General features: G+C 48.1%; 1 non-coding gene across 1 annotated transcript; it reads right to left on the bottom strand.

Annotated features, from left to right (window-relative positions):
* Nucleotides 1-1,908: 1,908 nt before the first annotated feature.
* Nucleotides 1,909-1,982, bottom strand: TRNAT-UGU (transfer RNA threonine (anticodon UGU)). Its single transcript has one exon. It is a non-coding gene; the product is annotated as a tRNA-Thr (tRNA).
* Nucleotides 1,983-12,100: the final 10,118 nt, after the last annotated feature.

Genomic DNA, 12,100 nt, shown 5'->3' with positions numbered 1-12,100 from the left:
TGTGGGGTGGGGTAAGCAAGTGGGGCAATTTGCCCTGGGCTCCTTGCCCCACGAGGATGTCTCTCCCTCAAGTCCCCCACCCCTCCACAGAGCTGCAGCATGGCCAGGAGCTGAGCAGCTCAGCTGAGCTCCTGAGTTGTCCTGTTGCTTTGAGCTGCCGGCAAGGTAAGGGGGGAGGGGGCTGCAAGATCTAGGGTTGCCGGGGGCAAGTGAGGCAATTTGCCTCAGGCCCTGCAGGGGCTCCCAGCCCCATGGGTATATCTCCCCTCCCCCAGCCCCTCCTCCACTCCCCCCCCCCTTAAATCAGAACTTTTTATAGGGAACCAGTTGTTAAGATTTTGGCAGCTAATCACTGCCTGAGTGGGTGTCAAGTCCATTGCCTTAACCAGGGGTAGTCGATTATTTTATCAAGATGCAAATTTCTTGGTCAAGGTCTAGTCAATGTCTAAATGCCAGAGAAAATAATACACTGATGATAAGAAGAAGAATATAGAAAGATTTTGCCGTCACTATGGACATTATGATGATTGTTTTCTGTTTCACTCTTTATATTTGACACCACTACCGCCTTTCCCTTTAGTCTTGTAGTTTACCAAGGGTAAAACTAAACATCTCTTCAGATCCAAGGGAGTGTTTGTGTTCAGTCCTGTTAGCTACACAGGGGTTTCATGTAGCTGCTTTCAATCCTCCAGCTCTTCCAGGATAAGTAACATTTCAGGGTGTCACTGAACAGAAGGAGGGAGATCACTTTTTGACAGATGACGCCTCCTCTTAAAGGTGTTTGTCTGGCTGGCAGCCCTGGTTCCCAGGTCTCCCCTGAGGGAAGAAAGTTTCTGTGCAAAATACTGAAACTTTTAACAGAGAGGAGGGAAAGACGATGGCCACATGGGGGGCCAGTGTGTATGACACCATGGTTCTTTTATGTGGGATGACACTGAACATTGACTGATCTCCACTCCCTTGGATTTCAAGAGATGTTTAGTTGTGCACTTAGGAACCTGTAAGGCTGAAGCAATTTTATGGATGGTGCCACTACGGTGGAAGGGTTTTTTAATGTTGTAGAAATTGTTAAAAACACTAAGCTTAAACTGGAACTGCCTGTTATTAAAGGCTGGTTTCCCCACGTCAGTTCCATAAGCTCTGCTAGAAACACCCTGGGTTCTCTCCTGCATCGGTGGGAACTAGAGGGAATCATTCCCTGCTGCTCTTGTCTCTAGGCTGATTTTTCTGGGGAGGGGATGTGGAATTGATTTCTTCCCTGTTGAGAAGGGAGCCTGGCCAGTTCTCAGAGAACCAGAACTCCCAGCATCTTCGCAGCCCAACCCAGGCTGCTGCCCTGTCCCAGCCTGTTCCCCTGGGGCTCCTGCATGCTTGACTCTAAAGCAGGCTGGGAGCAGCAGCTGAGGCAGAGGACAGCCTGGACCGGGCAGATTGAAGGAGTCTAAACAAGCAAAAAATGTAAAATGGCAGTGAGGTATTACCTTGGACTTGATGGCATTTCTCCATTGGTCTGTCTGCTTTGGGGTAGGGACAATAACATGTCCTGCTGCATTCATTATTTCGAAAGGCAATTCAGGATTTTCATTCTCACACATGGTGCACAAAGCAGGACTCAACCTTTGTCATAAACTAAACAAGCTGCTCACAGATTCTGGCAGCCACAAGGAGCAGTTGAGTGAGAGCTCAGACCTGCCCCTGTCCCAGAGGGAGAGTGTCATCTGTGTGGGGACTGGACCACTGACCTACCCGCTCCTAATTCCCAAACTTTCAATAACTCTGTTATCAGTACCTGTGAGTGTTATTTAAACCATAAGAATAACCATACTGGGCTAGACCAAAGGCCCATCTAGCTCTGAATCCTGTCTTCTGACAGTAGCCAAAAACAAGTGCCCCAACAACCAGTCAACAAGGCACCACTGGGAGTTGAACCCAGGATCTCCTGTTTACAAAACAGACGCTTTAACCAGCTAAGCCATGGTACCTGTGGATGGCTAAAACCCACTGTCTGCCAACACCTGACTCCCTGCCATCGTCACTGGGGCCTGACAAGCTTTGTTTGTGTTTGGATTCTGCAAGGCAGAGGAGCAGGTGATGGTGTCCTTACAAGTTGTGTGTGAGTGAATCTTTGGCCAGGTCTGCACTACAAAGTTGTTTCAGCAGAATTATATTGCTCAGGTGTGTAAAAAACACAAGGCTACCTCGGTCGGCAGCTTGTGGCTGGTGTACACACTGCAATGCCAAGTATGGTGACAAAACTGCCCTGTTTTGCTGACAGAATAAAACAACTCCGATGAGAGGTCTAGAGCTTTTTGCAGCAAACTTAAAGTGACAGAGTAGACGCTGCTGTTCATTATATCACCATAACTGGACTCCTCCAGTATCCCACAATGCCTGCTGTGAACTTGCCTGCCCTGCATTCCTGCTACAGGGCCATGGGCCCCTCCCCTTTCATTGCTCTGGGAAGTTCTGACAGCTGAGCCTGCTGCTCTGCTCTGGCAGCCAGGAGCAAATCACTGCCGTGTGAGCTGCTCTCTCCCGCACTGCGAACACAGAGCAGATGGTGGGAACTTCCTCACAGTGTGAGGGGGCCACTGGCATCTGAACTGTGACATGCCCAAGACATCCCTTCCCTCCAGGAGGCTCTTACCTTCTAAACAGGGACAGCTGTTTTCTAGTAAAATCAGGAAAAGGAAGGAGAAAACTCAAAAGAGATTCCTCCTGGCGCTCACATATGTGAACCTAAATACTCTCTCAGTCCTGAAAGAGAGACCTGGAGAAGGAGACTTGCTGAAGAAAAGCCACAGGCATCTCTGAGGTTTCCCTGGCCCCTTGCTCCTGTGCTGCCTGGCTGATGTCAGCATCTCTCTGTGAGGTCACCACCTCCCCACCACCTTGGACCAATAGTCTGAGGTCCTGCAAAAGGCCTTTGTGATGTCACTGCCACATCCCTCCCTTGCTGTGCCAATGTCCTTCTCCTGGCCAGGCACTTTGGAGGTTTGAACTACTCCCTGTGGATCACCCTACTCAAAGAGCGTTCATTCTATTCAGTAAGCCGGCTAGACAGTAAAACATCAGATGCTGCTCCCAATGCTACACTCAGTTTTTCAGAAATTAGTCGACTTAATGGCCAGAAGAGACCATTGGAGCATCTAATCTGACCTCCTGCATATCACAGGCCTCCTGTATGACACAATAGCTACTTTTCGGGCAAACACATTCCACAAAGCCATCTAGTCTTCACTGAATGACATCAGGAGATGACAAATCCACCACTTTCCTTGGTAGCTTGTTTCTATGATGAATCAGCCTCGCTGTTGATTATTTGTCCCTTAAGTGTAAAATGAATTTGTCTCTTTTCACCTTCCAGCCATTGGGTCTTGTTATGCTTCTCTCTGCTAGATTAAAGAGAGCCAATATTTTCTCTCCATTAAGGAACTTCAATGAAGTCACCTTTCAATCTTCTTTTGATAAGCTAAACAGGTCGAGCTCTTTCAATAGCTCACTAGAAGGCATATTTCTCCAGCCCTTAGAACCTCTGGAGGGACTTTGCTACAAACTGATGCTCTCTACAAAGGACTGAATGACCCGTCCCAGCTGTGGATGGACTTCAGAGACTTGATTTGAACCTGTAGAGTTTACAGAGGAAGCTGTGCAGCTCTGTCCATGATGGCTGAGGAACGTCAGGTAATTGTTGCCTTTTGTAACTTCCACAGGAGCCCAGCACAGACAATCTGGAGAAAGCGGCGGAAGCTATGTGGCTCTGTTTGCCTCAGAGCCCCACGGGGAGAATCTAGAGAAAGGGGAGTCATTGTTCACCTGCGCTCCCAGAAGAGCTGCTAGGACTCCTTCCTTTTCTACGCTCTCCCTCCTAGCAAGAAATGTTATCAAGGACCAGCTTTAGGGGAACTGCTGCCCTGGGCAAAACGTGTACTTAGGCACTTTCCCATCACCCCTGGACGATCGCCCTCCCCCTTTACCGCTAGCTCTGCACTCCCAACCCTTGTGCCTCCTTCACCCCAACTCCTGCCCCCTCCTGTGCCCTAACCCCTACACTGTGTCCCCTTTGCCCTTAACTCCCACACTCCCCTCCTGTGCCACCAGCCATTGCCCCTCTCCTGCACCCCCTTCACCCCTAACCCCTGCACACCCTCCTGCACCCACGGGGGACACTGACCTGTGTGCATGGAGCAGCTGGCATTGCTGCCCGCTCCTCCCTGGAACGCTGCTCCTCCGGGCACCCCTAGGGGTTGTGGGGGTGAGAAGCAACATCATCCGAGCTCCCTGCATCCAGGTCACTTTCCTCAGACAGGCTGCATAAGGGGAGGGCAGAGAGCAGCAGCTTCTGATGCTCCCCTCGCAGCACAGCCCAAGTGGGGAAAGTGACCAGGACGCATGGAGCACATAGTGTTGCTCCTCGCTCCCCGCAACCCTCTATGGGGCCATGGAGGAGCATTGGGGCAGGGGAGAGCAGTGAGTACCTTTGCACTGGCACATAGTGCCCTTTGACCCCCTGGAGCCCTGGGTGGCTGCCGGGGGGCCCCATCCCTAAGGCCAGCCAGGCTCCCCAGCACGAACAGCAAAGAACACAGGGAGACTGGCCACACACTGAGCAGTAGTAGCCTGGGCGGCTCGTAATGGAGGCTCGGGGCTGGGGCTCAGCCTCCCCAAACCTTGCGTCGCCAAGGGGGCAGTGGGGCCCATGACTAGGGGCCCTGGCCAAATTGGGCCCCCCTGGAAAAGTGTGCCCCATGTCAGCCCCAGGGCTGAAGGAGCTCCCACTCCCTGCTATGGCCCGGGGGCTGTAGCAGGGGCACAGAGCTTCTCTGGTCTCAGGGACACAGTGGTGCAGGGGTAAAGGAGTGACAGGGTGGGGCCAGTGGGGGAAGGGGTGGAACAGAGGTGACCTAGTGGATGGGGCCATGAGTGGAAGGTGTGGAAGGGGGCGGAGCCACAGACAGAAATGGGGGGCATGGTTCTGGTGCTGGGGTCCCTGCACTTGTTCTCCCTTTCCCTGGGCTTTGGCATCACTAACCCCTGATTAGCGAGTAGACTTCAGTGCTCCCCAAAATGTGGGGTGTGACTCCTAGGGGGACACAGAGGAACATTCATGGGGGCACCTCAGGGCCCGAGCCAGCCCCCATGAAGGAAGCAGCACTGAGCCCCACTCTGTCCCAGCTTTTCCTCAAGCCCACCTTCAGCCTGGGCCTCTGGCTTGCAGCTCAGCCTTGACCCCCTTCACCCTTGTCTGCACCCCTCTCCACAGCAAGCAACAGCCCCACTCCCAGCCTCGGTTTTCGACTGTGGCTTCTGAGGGGCCACAGACATGGATAAGAGGGCACAGTGTGTAATGTTTGGGGACCACTGGTTTAGGATGATGTCCTCAATCACTTCTATACAGTCCAATAAAAGCTATTCCTCACCCACCTACCCCTCCATCAGGACTGACTAGGTATGTTCTGCTGCCCTTCACTCATACAGGAAGGATAATAACATTTCATATCACTCAGTGCTAAAGTGATTTGTAACCTGCCACAACTGGTCATTTTGGGGAAACGGCCCCATCATGCTGCATACCTAGGCAGAGTAGGTGTGTCTATGCAAACACGGTCTGTTCCTGAAGTCTCTCCCACTAGATGTGAGGGGGGGAGCTCATTCAGCCCCTGCTTCTGCTTAGTATTTAAAAACTCCTTAGTGTCCCTATCAGTGCCGGCCTTAGATTTCTCCTACTGTCCCTTTTTTAGCAGGTCAGATGAGGTGGCTGAGTGGTTAAGGTGATGGGCTGCTAATCCATTGTGTTCTGCATACATGGGTTTGAATCACATCCTCATTGGATGCTTTTTATCTTCAGCCCTCCTTTATAGACAACCATCTCCCCTTTGGTACAATGACAGATCAAACAATAATGCTTCTTGCAAACAAAAACCTTCTCAGAAACTCAGACAACCCTCTCTGCTCCCCCTCCCCAGCTTTAAATAAAATGTCTAAATCTCAGATTTCTGAAAAAAGAAATTCTCTAGTTCTGTATTTCTTAGTTTTTATCTCAAAAGGTAGCATCCTCATAATCTCCCCCAAACACACCCCTGGGACCTCCTCAAATTATAAAAATACTCCATTTCTCAGCAAGGCCAGGACAGTGACCCACAGCTAGAATGTCTAGGGCAAGCTGTCCTGAAGAAGGCAACTGAAACATTTTCTCCCTGCTTCCCTTGGCAAGGTCTGACTGGGAAAAGAAAATTCCCCAAACTGAAAATTTTCTGCTGAAAAACCAATACCAGTCTGTTTGAGGACTTTGATTTGAATGTATTCTTGTTATTCTCTTCTGATTTATCTCATTTCAGTCTTTGTCCTCCAGATATGTTTCCAGCTGTTGAGTTTTGGGGGAGAGAGGCCAATTCATAATGTCTCTACTTCCCTTTCATAGTTTCTTCCAACTTGCTAGAAAGTACCTTTGCTATGACATGAGTCAAGCACTATCCATTGTCTCTGTGCTATCTCGGAGAAGTCTGCATTTTACACGGTTCCTGGAATAGTCCTTGGGAGTGTGGATACCTTCAATGGGCCAGCAGGGAGTCTGGCTCCTCCATTTTTCACCTGAAAGGCTGGTGGTGGGCATTTCCCAACCTCATAACATATTTCTGTAATGCACACAGAGCAAACTTCATAATGTCCCAAACCAATGTGAGCCCATAGAATGCAAGAAGACATTAATGTTCAACAGATGAACACTTCAGGATTTTTAAAATGATCCCTCACCAGGCAGACTTTGTTCAAAACGTATCATCACTATATGAGAGTGGTGAATATGGGGTTTGCAGGGTGCTGCTTTGAGCACAGCTTGCCACCCCTGGGCTTACATTGCAATGGGAACGTACCCTTAGAGTCCACCTCTCCTGGGATAAAGATGGCAGTATGGCTGGCCTGGGTCATCTGACTTGGGCTCATGGAGCTAGAGCTGAGAGGCTAAAAACTGTGGTGCAGATATTTGTGTTCACACTGAAGCCTGGATTCAGAAACCCTCACCCCTTGTGGGGTCTCTGAGGTTGGGCTCAAGTCCATATGTCTGCACTGTCATTTTATAGTCTTGCAGTCCCAGCCCCATAAGCCTGAGTCAGCTGACCTGGGCTTTGAGAGAACTGCCCTGGGTGTGTTAATCACAGTGTAGACATAACGTTAGGGTACGTCTCCAGTGCAATGAAACATCCAGGGCAGGCCTGTGTTGGAGTAATCAGGATAATGTGGCTTGGGCTGTAAAGTTGCAGTGTCCGTGTCTCGGCTCAGGCTCAGTACCCTGCTCTAGGAGCCCAGAAGGTTGGGAGGGAGTTTAGCAAGTGGAAATGGTAAAACCGCAGGGAAGTATTACCCTGGAGTCATGGCAGTTCTCCATTGGTCTGTCTGCTTTTGGGGCAGGGATAATAACTCTCAGTGGTGCCTTGTTGAGTGGCTTTTGGGGCACCTGCTCTTGGCTGCTGTCAGAAGACAAGATTCAGAGCTAGATGGTCCTTTGGTCTAGCCCAGTGTAGTTTTTCTTATGGTTTAAATTACACTCCAGGCACTGATAATAGAGTTACTGAAAGTTTAGGAGTTAGCAGCTGGTAGGTCGTGGATGACTCTCCGCCCCTGAGGCTGGGGCTGGGGCTGGGGCAGGGGCAGGTCTGGGCTCTCACACCAAATGCTCTTTGTGGCTGCCAGAATCTGTGGGCTGCTCATTTAGGTTACACTGAGTGTTAAGTCCTGCTTTGTGCACCGTGTATGAGAATGAAAATCCTAAACCGCCCTTTGAAATAACGAATGCAGCAGGACGTGTTATTGTCTCTGCCCCAAAGCAGACAGACCAATGGAGAAATGCCATTGAGTCCAGGGTAATACTCCACTGCCATTTTACCTTTTTTGCTTGCTAAACTCCCTTGCAACTTTGAGGGGGCCTAGAGCCAGGTATTGGAAGCACCTGACCTTTCTTTCTTCTCTTGCTCTTTGTCAGCAAGGGGAAGAAAAAGAAGCTCTCCTTCAAGCTGGAGTCAGAAGGGCGACGTCAGGATGACTTCCTGAGTGCCGGCTCCTGTCCTTTGCTCTACCTGTCGAAGGGCTGCCACCTCTCTCTCCAGGTTCGCCCATCGGTGTGTTCAGAATGGAGAGGGGTAACTAGTGGTGTTCCCCAATGGTCAGTCCGAGGACCAATCCTATTCAATTTATTCATAAGTGATCTGGAGAAAGGAGTAAACAGTGAGGTGGCAAATTTGCAGATGATACTAAACTGCTCAAGATAGTTAAGACCAAAGCAGACAGTGAAGAACTTCAGAGAGGTCTCACAAAACTGTGATTGGGCAACAAAATGGCAAATGAAATTTAATGTGGATAAATGTCAAGTAATGCACACTGGAAAAAATACCCCCAACTATACATACAATATGATGGGGGCTAATTTAGCTACAACTAATCAGGAAAGGGATCTTGGAGTCGTCATGGATAGTTCTCTGAAGACTACCATGCAGAGTGCAGCAGCAGTCAAAAGAGCAAACAGGATGTTAGGAATCATTAAAAAAAGGAGACTAAGATAGAGAATATCTTACTGCCTCTATATAAATCCATGATACACCCACATCTTGAATACTGCGTACAGATGTGGTCTCCTCTTTTGAAAAAAGATATACTGGCATTAGAAAAGGTTCAGAGAAGGGCAACTAAAATGATTACGGGTTTGGAATGGGTCCCATATGAGGAGAGATTAAAGAGACTAGAACTTTTCAGCTTGGAAAAGAGAAGACTAAGGGGGGATATGATAAAGGTATATAAAATCATGAGTGGTGTGGAGAAAGTGAATAAGGAAAAGTTATTTACTTGATCCCATAATATAAGACCTAGGGGCCACCAAATGAAATTAATAGGTAGCAGGCTTAAAACAAATAAAAGGAAGTTCTTCTTCACACAGTGCACAGTCAACTTGTGGAACTCCTTGCCTGAGGAGGTTGTGAAGGCTGGGACTATAACAATGTATAAAAGGGAACTGGAAAAATTCATGGTAGCTAGGTCTATAAATGGCTATTAGCCAGGAAGGGTAAAAAATGGTGTCCCTAGCCTCTGTTCATCAGAGGATGGAGATGGATGGAGAGAGATCACTTGACCACTGCCTAGTAGCTTCACTACCTCTGGGGCACCCGGCATTGACCACTGTTGGTAAACAGATACTGGACTAGATGGACCTTTGGTCTGACCCGGTACGGCCGTTCTTATGTTCTGATAGGGCACCTTCTACACGGCGACTGGGCAGTTGACTGACTTTAAATCTAGCTAGCTCTGTTGGTAGAGCATGATGCTCTTAATCCCACCATCATAAATTCAAGCCCCATGGTGGGTGGTAGCGACAGCCCTTAGGTGTCACTCTTCTGCTAATAGTCACAGATCAAAAGGAAACAAACTCTCTATGCTCTTTGGCAGGTCATGTTTCTTGTCTCTGAGCTTCACTAAAACATGAAGAGAGAACAAACTGACATTTGCATCCTATGTTAAGAGAGTATTTTCTCCTCTTCCATTGTACCCCAGGCAAGAAGAGGGGATAATAACCAGTTAACGGATGATTGCAGAAGGAAAAGTTTGGTCTTTATAAATAGGACAATGATCATTTGGTCTCCATGTCCACTGATGGTAGGACAAGAAGTAATGGACTTAATCTGCAGCCAGGGAGATTCACGTTAGATATTGGGAACAGCTTTCTAACTCTGAGGGTAGTTAAGCTCTGGAATAGGCTCCCAAGGGTGTCTGTGGAGTCTCAGTTCTAGTAGGCTTTTAAGAACAGGTTGAACAAACCTCTGTCAAGGATACTCTGCATATACTTGGTCCTATAGACAACCTGCTCTGGCTCTGGTTCCCTCCTTCTGCTCCCTGCCTAGGCCAACTGCTGTGGGCACTTGATCCGACATGCCCCCAATGCATCGTCTCTGCTTGGCTCTGCTTCAGCAGTGAGGGCTGGATTTCATGACTTCTCCAGGGCGCTTGCAGCCGTACAGCTCTATAATTCGATGCCATCGCAATACAATACAAACAACAACAAAAGTGGAAACACCCCAATCTAACATCTAACAATTCAGCGTGAACTGACATTCTACAGCACAAAGTGACAACATGTAGGAGTGCAAAGCCCGACAATTCAGCACCATGAAAATGAACACCCCAGGGGGCAAAATGACACACTGCAAAAGAGCTCAGCTCAAACCAGTGCAACACAAGCCAGTGCAAATCCATACAACACAAAACAATGCATCAGAGTGCAAAGTGACACTGTGCAAAACAGCTCAGTGTGGGACAACAACACAGCACAAACCCACACAACAGAATCATATAGAAAGGTAAGGCAGGGAGGGACCCTGAGAGTCAGGACCAGGTCTCCCTTGGCCGTCCCTGACAGGTGTTTGAAGAACAAGGAAACAAAGGGCACCACAAACGTATGTTTTTTGGATGAGCAAAGAAAAGGGAGTAGCATTGTCCCCCTTGGGTAGCCCCTGTTCAATTCCAGGTCAGAAAACAAAAGTCTTCTGCAAGAATATCCAAAAAATATTGTGTTTCACTTTACTTCATAAGTACAGTTGTGTGGCAATTAAATGATGACTCTAAAGTTTCATAAAAGTGTGGGAAATATGGATGTATCTGAGGAAATGGCTTGGAATGAAGGAAGACAAAAACTGATGGGTCGAGAGAACAGGCACTGTTTCCCCCTGGTTTGGAACTTCTCTCACAACTACAGGAAGAGAAAAGCTAAGCAAATGGTGTTCTATTGTTGCAAAGGAGATTAAAGTGAGGCCATTTTCTGCAGATAGAATTAAATAGTCATGTCAGGAGTGGGATTTGAAACGACGTCTCCATGCAGAGACCAGAACAGCCAATGGATTGGAAAAAAAGAAACGTATAACTAGTACTTTAGACCAGTCCACCATCCTGATACTACAAAGAAGGTGACTTATCAACCCGAGTTTTCATTAATAGTTGATGAACTCTTTAGGGAGGTCACAATGGCACATCTTTTTCAACTCCTAGAGACCTTCTACAGCACAGCTGATTTTTAGATACGCTCACCCGGACCTAAAGTTACACGTTTCCTGAAACTCCATGAGTTCTGCGGTGTTGGAATCTCCCTGTTCTCTTTTTAAGTGAACAAAAGATGGGTGCTGGCATTCTGAGAGAGTAATGATGAACCTCAAAATCCTGCCCTGTGCACCAGACAGTTAAGCAACCAGCACCCACAACCTCTGCTATGATAGCATCCTGTCTGGGAACAACTCACTTACCAACAACTGGGGTGTGAAATCCTCATTTCTTTGTTGTTCTGTCACTGTAGTCCCCACTTTCCTATTACTTGTCTGTATAATCTTTGTCTGGTTCTGTAACTGTTTCTGTCTGCTGTATAATTAATTTGTTTTGTGAAAACCAATTAAGGCAGTGGGGTATAATTGGTTAGATAATCATGTTACAATATGTTAGGATTGGTCAGTAAAATGATTGGTTAAGATAGAGCTAAGCAGAACTCAAGTTTTACTATATAGTCTGCAGTCAATCAGGAAGTAAGGGGGGAATGCGAATGGGAATTGGGGTAGGGGAATTGGAATTATGTTTTGCTAACGGGGGGAATAGGAACAGGGAAGGGGAACAGGGACACAGGCAAGCCTCTGTGGTGTCAGAGCTGGGAAGGGGGATACTGAGGAAGGAAACTGGAATCATTGCTTGCTGGAAGTTTACCCCAATAAACGTTGAATTGTTTGCACCTTTGAGCTTCGTGCATTACTGCTCTCTGGTCACGTGAGAAGGACCAGGGAATGGGAAGGTGATGGGATAAACCCTGTAACAAGTACGTCTTTCAGGGTGTAAAACCCCCCAGAACCAGTATAATTAAGCTGACCTAAGCCATGGTTAGATAGTGCTAAGTGAAAGGAAAGATTGTTTTGCCAATGTTGCTATTACAGGGATGGAAAACCCCTCCCCTCACTGTAGCAGCTGTCTACTCCACAGGGCTACAGCAGTATTTTAAGCATAGCCAGCCTCAGAGGGAGACAAGATCTGGCTCCATGGATGCTCAGGCACTAAGACAGCAGCAATGACAATACACTAATGCTTC

This window comes from Gopherus flavomarginatus, unplaced genomic scaffold (genome assembly GCF_025201925.1).
Source record: "Gopherus flavomarginatus isolate rGopFla2 unplaced genomic scaffold, rGopFla2.mat.asm mat_scaffold_34_arrow_ctg1, whole genome shotgun sequence".
NCBI lineage: Eukaryota > Metazoa > Chordata > Testudines > Testudinidae > Gopherus > Gopherus flavomarginatus.
This window is presented reverse-complemented; position numbering and strand designations above follow the sequence as displayed.